Raw genomic sequence first — 12,032 nt, 5'->3', positions numbered from 1 at the left:
GACTTGTTTTCATTTTCTTCAGTTTCAGTTTGAATTTGCATATGAATAACTGATGGTCTGTTCCAGTCTGCCCTTGGCCTTGTTTTCACTGATGATATGGAGTTTTTCCATCTTCTCTTTCCACAGATGTAGTCAGTTTGATTTCTGTGTGTTCCATGTGGCAAGGTCCATGTGTATAGTTGTCTGTTATGCTGTCTAAAGAAGGTATTTCAAATGAACAAATCATTGATTTTGCAGAAGTCTATCATGCGTTCTCCAGCATCATTTCTATCACCAAGGCCATATTTTCCAAAGTTGTAGTCCTTTAGAAATACAGAGGTTCAGACTGCTGTATTGTTGGTATAGAGGAGATACCTGGACTTCCACATTAATAGGTTTAAGGGACACCAGTCTTCTCTTTCCATCCTTACATGCTAGAGACAATGGGCTTGGGGCAGGTAGAAGGGCAGGGAGGGTTTAACTTGCCCAACATGCCAAACCTGATGCTCTGTAAGACTGCACTCCAGATAAAGCCTTTAACTCTTGATGCTTCAGTTCATGTTGCCCTATCCCTCCATCCATCCATCCATCAACCATCTAGCTACTGATCCACCCATCTATCTATCCATCCATCCATCCACTATGCATCCTCTCATCCATCCATCTACCATTCATTCATTCATCATCCATCATCCTTCATCTGTCACCATCTATCCATCCAACCATACATCATCAATCTCCTACCACCATCTATTCATCAGCTGTGTCCATCACCATTATCATGTATTCATCCAGTCACTCATTCATTCTGCATATATATATGACTATATATTAAACTCCTCTTATGTACCAGGTACTGTTCTAGGGACCTGTAGCCATGAACCTTCTGAGGATCGCCCACACTGCTGGGTGTGACTGGTTGTGCTGAGTGCTGTGAGGAAAGCTAGTGCACGGCCAGGCCACCATTTCCCTGTCTCACATCCTTCCCCTGCAACACCACTCACAGGTGAGGCTTCAGCCTTGCAGAGTTTCCTTTCCGTCCTTAATCTAGCCAAGCAAGTTGCTATCCACACTGTTCCTTCTACTCAAAGCTCTCCTCCTCCCGCCCAACTTATCCCCAGGCCTCAGCTTGCATGTGTGCTCCCCAGGTGGTCTTCCCTGATCCACAGAACTGGCTAAGGGGTGCTGAGTCCCAGATTTTGTAGCCCCTTCCATTCTGCCTATTCTAGTCTTTGTTCCACTCAATTGTAGGATCCCTGAGAGCAGGGACCAAGGCTTCTCCATCCTGAGCTTTAACCCTACGCCTGGATATAGCACGTGGCATGTTAGATGTGCAATAAGTAAAATAAACATGGAAGGAATGAGTGAATCTTAAACCCTGGGTAGAGAAGCCTGGGACATCCCTGGGAGCTGAATGGGGGTGTGTCCTAGGAATGGGGTGCTGGGGGGGAGAGCCACAGTTACTGTATTATATGATGCTGCCCTGCGTCTAAGGTAGACCCTGGAGCTCTGGTTCAACATCAGTTCCCCAGGGAAATCTGCAGCCTACTGGGAAGGTAACATCTCTACCCTGGGCACTTCTACATTTCTTAGCAGCTGGGGACCCCTACAGATGGAGAGAGTGTGGACATAAACCAACAACACCTTGCCTTCCACCAGAACTTTTCAACTTTCCAAAGAAAATAGAAGCATTTATTGACTCCTGATCACCAGAGCTCTTGGGGTGGGGGGCCTCCAAAGTTGCTTCTTTGGAGGGGTCAAGTGGCCATTCAACTCCTGCTTCTCTGTTCTTGGAGAAGTGAACCCATGCCTGGCCCAGGAAATACCAAACACTGGAGATTCCAAAATGAGTTTCCCACTTGTAAATGTGTTCTGATGACTTTACCACATTCTGCTGCAATGAATGCTCCTGTTCTCTTTCAGCCTTGGGGTTAGGCCTGCCTTGAGGGATTCAGCCTAAGTCTGGAGTCTCCTGAGAAGCCTAATCTTGAGGAAGACATAGAGCATGGATTCAAGGAGATAGGTTCAGACAAGTTTCAACTTTGCCACTCTGTGTGACCTTGGGCAAGACATTTCACCTCTGTGTAGCTGTTTCACCTTTTGTAAATGTGGGTAGTGGTAGAATGCTCCCCTTCCATGAGGAGACCTGGGTTTGACTCCTGGCTAATGTGCCTCGTGGACAGCTACCACTCCTCTGTCAGTGGAGGGCCGTACATGTTGCTTTGATGTTGACCAGGTTTCAGTGGAGCTTCCAGACCAAGAAGAAAGGCCTGGTAATCTTCTGAAAACCAGTAAGTGAGATGCTATGAAGCACAATGGTCTGATCTGTCAGTGATCAGATGACGCAGGACTGGGTGGCATTTTATTCTGGTGTGCCTGGAGTCACCACGACTGGGGATTGATTGATTCAGTGCCAGCTAACAGCAGCGACAACCGAACAGTGATTACACTTGTGAGAGTTCAATGAGATCAGACACTCAGGGGCTGGCCGGTGTACTGACCCAAGAAGAGCAAATCAATGATATCACAGTCGTCATCTGCTCTTCCTGCCCCACCCCTTCCTGCCCTACACCCCAAGAGGAAAGTCATGACAAATAGACGGTCAGGCCAGTGACCTGCCCTGTGACTTCATTCTTGCTCACACATCCCCAGGGAGATAACAGAGGACCCAAAGGAGAGTACTCAGTAATTTGATTCAGAGACCTTCTCCTAACTCCTCTGGGGACTGTTTCTAAGAGCAGATACAGTAAATGAGAACATTTTTTCTTGCCTGTTCTCTTGAAGTCCTGGCTTCTGCTTACAATGAGGGGTGGCATGGGCAAGGCCCTCCCAATAATCAGTGGCTAGGGAGTGAGAGCTGGGGGAGGCTGGGTGGAGCAGGGAGTCAGGAGGGGAAACCCAGGCCTCAGGGGAGTGGGGGTGGCATGGGGTTGGGTGGCTTTGGTGGCCTCTGGGGATATCCCCTGTCATGGCACCAAGCTGGGCTCTGACCATTGGATCCTTTCTCAGGTCCTCTTTGTGTGAAGACAGGCTTGTCAGAGCTTCTGTTTCCTCCTCTAAGGGCTCCCCAATACAACCTCTGAACCTCAACAAAAGCCCCTCTACACACTCCCTCCCCACCACAGCCCTCTGTTATAGCAGGAAATTGAGGGACACAGTTCTCTGGAGTTTGGCTCTCAAGACTCTCTAGCCAGCCAGGACTGGAACCCCGGCCTCTCAGCCTGTGAAGAAAGATACAAAGATACAAAGAAAGATACAAAAGGTTTTGAGTAGATTGTTTCCTGCCTCCAGGGTTGTGGATGCCAAGAACCCTTGGCCAGAATGAGACCCAGCTGCCCGTCCTTCCCACTCCTAACAATATTGAGGTGTGAGGGGTCTCTCAGCAGTTGTGTGCCCAGAGCTCTGGACTTGGAGCCACTGGCCGGCCCTTGGGCAAGTCAGGGGACCTTAAGAACCTCAGTTTCCTTACTTGTAAAAGGGGCATTAAAATCTGATTATAATTAATTATATAAAGTTGTCGAGTTGACTTCCAGTTTAGAGTGACAGAGTAGAATGGCTCCCTAGAGGTTTTTGGCTGTAATCTCTATGGGAGTAGATCATCAAATCTTTCTCCCATGGAGCTGCAAGATGGGTTTGAACCCTGAACCTTTCAGTTAGCAGCTGAGTGTTTAACATATCACCATGTTTCATTATAATAACTATCACAGGAATATTTTGAGGGTGAAATGAGATGATCAGATAATAAATTGCTGAGTTCAGTCCGTACCTGACACTTGTAGCCAGTTGCCACCAAGCCGATACTGACACATGGATACCCTATGGGGTTTCTAGTGGCTGATTTTTCAGTAGATCACAGGACCTTCTAAGACACCTTTGGGCTACCTTGAACCTCCAACTTGTCTATTATCAGCTGAGCTTGTTCACTCTTTGCACCACACAGACACTTCTGGCACTTAGAGCTTAATATATTTGAGATGTTGTTGTCATTAAGTGCCGTCGAGTCGGTTCCGACCCATAGCAACCCTGAACATGGTTTCTGAGGTTGTAAATATTCACAGGAGCAGAAAGCCTCATCTTTTTCCTGTGGAGCAGCTGGTAATTTCAAACTGCTGACCTTGTGGTTCGCAGCCCGATTCGTAACCACTACGCTACCAGGAAACTAGGGTCTTGGTGCATACTAGGGGTGTTGTCTTTGGGAAAGTCCAGCCCACTTGGCCTGAAACATGGTGAGGACTGAGAACCAGATGGTTTGTACAGTGAATTACTCAATACGGTCCTAGTTATAGTCTTGTAACTCCCACCAAAAGAATTAGGTACAACTATTCAAATTGGAGCCCTGGTGTGGCGCTGTGGGCTAATGCGTCAGACTGCAATGTCATTTGAACTGCAAGGTCAGCGGTTCAAGCTCACCAGCTGCTCCTCAGAAACCCTATGCAGGGTCGCTATGGGTCGGAACCGACTCAATGGTACTTAACAACAACAACAACATTCAAATAAGGTGTTTATAGCATACCATGGGGATTGGTTAGCTTGCTGATAATACAAATAAGATGTGTGGCATCTTTGTGTGGGTGTGGCAATACAAATAAGGTGTATGGAACCCTAAAGAGGAGATTGGTCAATTTGACCATCCTGCTAGGCTTAAAAGAGCCAATTGTAAAGCAGAAGGAATTATTACTACTCCGAAAGACGAGATGGAAAAGAATGTATCCTGTAGGCCCAGGGCCCCTGCACTGGGAACCTTCTAGACATAGGAGACAGCTGTAACAGTGGAGGCAATGAGCGAAACGGCAGCAATAGAGGAAGCAGGACCAGGAGATAGCGTGGTGGGTTTCCTGGCCCACAGAGTGAAAAAGCTGAGTGCCTTTCTTTGGGCAACAACTTCCTTAATAAACTCTGTAATCGTGAGCATTGTCTGTGAGTTCTATGTGGTCAGAGAGTGGTGTGGGGGTGAGGTAGGGTGGGGGGTGGACCACTGGTGTCAGAATTGGTAGAAAGGTTGGAGGACGGAGGCATGCCTGATCGCCACTTCACAGCCATCAGCCTTGGACCTATACTGCTGCTGCTGCTTGTCTGCTGGCTTGAAGTTAGAGGTCAGCTGCCCCTCCCACACTATTTTTACAATGAATGATGCAGGGCTTATCCAGTGGGCCTGAGTGCCTGTAAGGGTTGATCTGGTGGTTTGGTTTGAAGGAATGCTGGCTAGGTATGTGGAAGAGGATAAGGCTACTGCACTGAGGGTGGGAGGGTCAGAGGCCCTAAAAACACTCAGGCCCTTCTGGGAATCCTTGGGTACAAACAGGGGCATGGAGACAGCATGGGACAGTTTGTGGGGATATAGCAGGATGTGTATGGTGAGATGGTTACACAAACCTTCATCTTTTTCCTCCTTTGGGGACAAGGCTCACACACATGCTACCTCCCAGCAATATTGCCCCCAGTCTCCTCACCTGGTCATATCATCATCTTGAAGCCATCCCTCATCCCACCACCTCACCGGTGTTTAGGTATATGGTCTCTCATCTCATATTTCTTGACTCGGGCTGGGTGGGCTCATAGCTTCTTCTCACCTTGTTGGGCTGGGGTCTGATGAAGGTCCCCAGATGCTGCACAGCCCTGTAGGCCCTAGTTTGTTGGTGTTTGTTAAAGACTCCAACCACTAGCATCATGGAGAGCCGGCATGTTCTCAGAAGACTTATGTACCTGGAACCTTAGAATGGGATATTTTTTGGAGTAATGGTCTCTGCAGACCGAATTGAGATAATTCTGGATAAGCGTGGGTCTTAAATCCAATGATGGGTGTCAGGACAGAAAAGGAGAAGACATAGACACATAAAGAAGGCCTTGTGATTGGAGTATTGCTGCCACAAATCCAGAAACGCAGGCTTGCCGACAGCGCTGCTGACACCGGGATTTTAGACTTTAGGTCTTCAGAGCTGAATGAGAAGACATTTCTGTTACTTTAAGCCACTAAATTTGTGGTAATGATTCCAGCTCGCAAAATGGTTATTGAGGAAGAGACATAACCTCCCCACACTCTTATCCCCCATAGTCCATGTTGGGACTGACCATGCAGATTACTGTTTAGACCATGCCAGAATTTAATTTAGATGTGTCACCAGGAAGGATCAATCTCTAGAAAAGGACCTGATGGTTGGTAAAAGGTCAGCAGAAATGAATGAAACTCTCAATGAAATGGGTGGACACAATGTTGCAACTGCAGATTCAAACCTACTGAGGGTCATAAAGATGCTGCAGGGTGGAGAAGAAGGAAGCCATGAAGCAGAGTTGATGACAAAACAATGGAAGTCACAGTTTGGTTTTTGGCTTGAGTTGGGGATTTATTTACGTGAGAAAGCAGAGACCTCATCATGCCAGAAATGCCCTTATTGCAGAGCTTGGTTTTGAGCTTGAGGAGGTGGAAGAAAGGTATTTGAAGGGGATCCTGTAGGACCCACACCCCAAGGTCCCTGAACCCCAAAGCAGCCCTGGCCTGGAGCTTGCTTTTCCCAACAGTGAACGTGGCTTGTCTTCTCAGCCAAAATCAGTCTTTTATGGAAGATGTGGAGGAACTAGACTGTGCTTGGGGGTGGACAGCAGACAAGCCCATGAACAGGGTCCCTCAACTGCTCTCCCCTGAGTCGCCACCAAGCAAGGATTCAGCCTAGCTGCTTTAGGTGTTTAGTTATTCCTTCAGCAGATGCATTTTGGGATTTAATTAATCCTGGGGATTCATTGGTTCCCAAATCAGTTACCCGTTTCCATCAAGTCAATTCGGATTCAGGGCAACCCCATGAGTGTCAAAGTAGAACTGTGCCCTGCAGGGCTTTCAGTGGCTGAGTTTTCAGAACTAGATCACACAGCTTTTCTTTGGAGGCACTCTGAGTGGACTTGACCCTCTAACTCTTTAGTTAGCAACCGAAAGACTTAATTGTTTGCACCACCTAGGGATTCCTCATTGGCCCCAAGAGTTTATTTAATCCTGGAGCTCATGATTTACTACTTATCTTGATAATAATGAAAATGTATTCACTTGTGTCCAGCATTAGTCTAAGGGTTCTGCATCTCTTAAACTCTTTGAGTCTTCAAAATCACCCTTCATGGTAAGGTTATTATCCACACTTCACCAAGATGAAAACTGAGGCTCAGAGTGGTTAAGTGATTTGGCTGAAGGCCACACAGCAAACAAGTGACCACACCAGGACTTGTACTTAGACCATCATGACCTCCAGTCTATATTTTTAATCTACTCACTGCCTCTTGGTAACATCAATCCAAGTATTTCTTTCCTCCAAGGCGTGGTTTTCTTTGGGAGGCAGATCAGCAAGGAGCCTGGATGTGGAGTGAGCAAGAAGACCTGTGTGGTCTCCATGTTTTCCCCTGGCTGCTCTTAACACTGTAACAGGCTCCCACCTGGGAGCCTTCTTTCCTCTCCTGGCCCATGGGGGTATCTCCGCCCAGACTGCTGGGAAGCTGGGGCCGCAGGGGTTCCCTAATGCTGCACTGACCACACACTTGAGCACAAATATATCCTTACAAACAGCTTCACCCACAAGTGCACAGTCCTTTCATATGCCCAGAGTACACACAGTCTCACACACTTTTACACAAATGCATCCTTACACACATAACAGCATCCCGGTGTGGCACTACTGTGTGCACTGGACCATAAGGTTGGTTTGAACTGCAAGGTCGGTGGTTCAAACTCACCAGCTGCTCCTTGGAATACAGGGTTGCTTTGAGTTAGAAATGACTCAATTGCACTTATAACAACAACACACAGACTTATACACACACCTTCACACACAGCTTCATACAAACAACCTCATCCATCACACATTTAACCATATACCTTCAAAGCCTGTATATTATTTGTATAAGGATGTATTTGTGTGCAAGTGTGTGAGCGTATTACGTATTCTGGGCATATGAAAGGTGTATGCTTGTGAGGATGTGTGAGTGAAGGTGGGGATGTGTGCAAATGTGTGAAGCTGTGTGTGACTGGGGTGTGAGGATATATATTTGTATGTATGTGTGGTCAGTGATGCCTTCAGGAGCCCCTGCACCTCAGCTTCACAGAAGACTGGGTGGAGACATCCCCATGGGCCAGGGGAGGAAAGAAAGGCTCACAGCCAGGAGGGGACTTGTTCGTGTTACAAGGGGCCAGGGAGAGGGGACCCCAGACAGGGTCTTGTTCATTTCCAGACTGGAGTTCATTCCCAGACTCCTTGCTGAACTGCCTCCCAAAGCAAACAGGAGCCCAACTCAAAACCAGTACCAGGAGGAAAGAAATACACGGACTGATGCTACCCAGAGAGGTTGAGTAAACAGAGTAAAAGCAGAATTGGAGGTCATGATGGTCTGAGTTTGAGTCCTCCCACATTTAAACATATACCTTCACAGATTTGCAAACAAATGCGTCTGTTCTCACATACACCCCCTCACACATGCACACACATTTCCACACAAATATGAGGGGGTCTTCAAAGAGTTCATGGAAAAATGGAATGAAAAGATAGTCTAATTTTTTCATGGACTTTCTGAAGTCCCCTGGTACATCCTTACACACACACGTGCCTTCACCCTGCACACACTTAGCCAACCTTCACACAAACTCCTACTGACACACCCCTCACACACATTGCCCCTGACACATTTCTATACACAATACCCTTACACCCATAAACACGCGTGCACACATACAGTTATTTATTACTCACATGGATACATCGTGTACACTTATGTTCTCACATACAACTTCATACTCACACACCCTTACTTCACACATCTTCTTCCATTCGTGCGTATACCCATGAACACACACACACCACACACGTGTTGCAGAAAGTGGCCCCAGAACGTAGTCATTTAACACCTGCTGGGTTGCGTTTCTTTCATGGAAGCCAATGTTTGGTTTTTCTTTGGCTAAGACCTCACTCAGTTTCTCTTAGTGTTACTTTTCATTCTGACTGGAAAGGATTTTTTTTGTGTGTGTGTATTTTTTTTTTCATAGTCTCTCTTCTCTTGTGGTTTTGACAACCCCTATAGCTGTTACTCCAACCCCCAAGCTCCTGGACCTTCACTAGCCTCTGAGATCCAGCCACTCTGGCTGGGAGAGGCCCCCGGGCTTCCCTGTTCTCAGCGGTTTGGTAAATGCAAAGAAGTAAAGAGGAAGGGTGTGTGGGTCTGAGAAGTGATGTCAGATTCGGGGATGACTGAGGATAGACCCCAAGAGCATGAGTGTGTCACTTAGACCTCCTCGGTGGGGCATTTCTGTGAGCAATTTGAAGAGTGCTCGAGTAAAGAGAGGTCTGACGTCACAGTGGGGAGGATCCTTCCTGAACCCGGGGTCACTAGTTGATCACGGAAGTTTCTGGGGATACTACACCTGCTTGCCCCAGATGCATGTTGTAGCCCTTCCCCCAGCCACCTGGTCTGGGAGCCCTGTGTTGCCATGACATTCCTTTTACGCACCTCTGTGTGCCATCAGATGGTGTTCACGTCAGCAGGGTGACTGAGCAGGGCACTCGGTTCAGTCCCATCTGTCAGAGAGGTGGTGTGCACGTTTGTAGGTGGTTTAGGTAGTGAGGTATGTAAAGTTTTACAATCCCCCGGACCAAGCAGTTCCTTTCTGCTTAGAGACGTTGTGGAATAAAGCTAATCTCAAGGTCAGTAGTTCAAACCCACCAGCTGCTCCTTGGAAACCCTAGACAGGGTTGCTGTGAGTCAGACCAACTTGACAGAGCTGAACAACAACAGAGACTTTTTTCGTTTCTTCTTTTCACACTGTTTGAAGTGAGGGGAGGTCTGAGGAGAAGTACATTACTATTCAGTTACTCACCACAAAAGCAAGGAAGTTGTGCAGATATTTTTTTTTCTGATGTGATGTTGGACAAACCAATTCATTTCTTGGTTCAGTTTTATGTCAATAGAATGGCTTTATTATGCTTGCCTTAGGGGATGAGGGAAGTGACGCTTCAGTGGTGGAATTCTTACGGAGGAGACATGGGTTCAATTCCTGGACAATACACCTATGTACACCCACCACCTACCTTTTAGTGGAGGCTTGTGTGTAGCTATGATGTTGAATCGGTTTCAGTGGAGCTTCCAGACCAAGACAGACTAGAAGATCTACTTTTGAAAATCAACCAGTGAAAACCCTATGGCTTTACAATAGTCTAGTCTGCAACTGTGATGGGGTGAATTAGTTCAGATGTCACTTCTAGCCTTAGCCTGGCTCTTTTTCCTAATGGATCTAGGTAAGAGAAGCTGGGAGAAGATGCTGATAGGATAGCAGGATTCAGCTATGGATGTTAACAGACATCATTGTGATTGTGTAAAAACTTGAAATGCTAGCACGAGTATAAAACGAACCATCTCAGAAGCAGGAGCGGAGATTCTCAGTACCATCAGAGAAGAGTGCGAGATGCCTGCACCTTGAACCTCCTCCACCCAGGGACATCAAGCTGTGACACTGGGGGTCGGGGGGAGTGGTAGAGGAACATCAGCAGTAGGACCAAGAGACAGAGCCATATGCTCCCCGCCCACAGAACGAGTAAAGCTGAGTGACTTTGGGCAGCAGGCTTGCTTGTAGAGTGGGGTGGTTCCAGGAGGCTTGCTTAATTAGGGGAGCTAGGTTTGCTGACCTACGGAGCTAGAGTTGAGTCCCTTCATGTGGATGCTTATGGTAGAGTGAAGTGTCTTCTAAGCATTTATCAGCAGCCCTAAAAGAGGTTTCTAACAGTGTCCGGGCAGAGAAGTCTGCCTGGGGCTCTGCTAAGGAGAGGCTATCCTGGCTGGAACAAGTGTGTCCTGAGCCTTTCTGACCCTGAACTCTAACCTGTTAATTTCCCCAATAAAGTCCATTAACAGTGAGTATGGTGTCTGAGTTCTGAATAGCCATTGTAATAAATGAGCAAACCTAGCTGAGTAGAGAGGGCTGTGGGAGGGATGGTTTGGTACTTTTCTTTTTCATGGTGTTTTTCCCCCCACCCCAATAACCAGTTGTGGGAATGATGCAGAACTGGGCAACATTTTGCTCCATTGTGCATGGAGTCACTATGAGTGGGGGACCAACTCAGTGGCAACCACCACCACCATCTTATGGAATACAGGTCAGGGGACGAGGCGCAGACCCATCAGGCAGATAAGAGTTCCTCTTGCCATAGCTGGCCTGCACACTCAGTAAGGGCAAGCAATATTAATGTGGGAAAGTAATTCTCCCTGGTGTTTCTACACATCTTATGTCAACTTGGGAGCCCTGCTGGTGTAGTGGTTATGTGTTCTAACCAAAAGGTCAGTGGTTCAAACCCACCAGCCACTCTCTGGGAGAAAGATGTGGCAGTCTGCTTCCATCAAGATTACAGCCTTGGAAAACCTATAGGGCGCTTCTACCCTGTCTTATAGGGTTACTATGAGTTGGAATCCACTTGACAACAATGGGTTTTGTGTATGTTTGTCTGGTATGTCAGCTTTTGTTTGCATAGTCAACAGCTTCCCTCAGGATCAGAGAACTGGTTTATTGACATTTCAAGATGGTAGACTCCCTCTCCTTCCCAGAACAAATTTGCTTCTATTTCCAGGCACTAAAGTTACTGTCTTCTCAGGCGGCAAAAGTCAGGCTGATGTGCCAGCAGTCCTTTATTAAACTAAGATTTCCTCAACTCTAGTTGTTCATCAATAGATGAATGGATAATCACAACGTGTTCTTTCCATATAATGGAATATTATTTAGCCAAAGATAAATGAAATCTTGATACATGCTTCAACATGGATGAATCAACCTTGAAAGCATTGTGCTGAGTGAAGGAAGCCAGACACAAAAGGATGAATATCATGTGAGTCTACTTATGTGAGCTATCTAGAATTAGACAAATGCATAGAGATAGGAAGTAGACTGGGGGTGAGGGGATGGGAATGAAGAGTTATTGCTTAATGTGAACTGAGTTTGTTTAGAATGATGAGAAAATTCTGGAAATAGTGATGATGGTTGCACAACATTGTGACTGTAATTAATGCTCTGAAATGTATTCTTAAGATGAATTTTACCTCCT

The sequence above is a fragment of the Chrysochloris asiatica genome, unplaced genomic scaffold, assembly GCF_000296735.1.
Source record: "Chrysochloris asiatica unplaced genomic scaffold, ChrAsi1.0 scaffold00090, whole genome shotgun sequence".
NCBI classification, from domain to species: Eukaryota; Metazoa; Chordata; class Mammalia; order Afrosoricida; family Chrysochloridae; genus Chrysochloris; species Chrysochloris asiatica.
The sequence above is the reverse complement of the archived record's forward strand: the minus strand, read 5'-3'. Positions refer to the sequence as shown.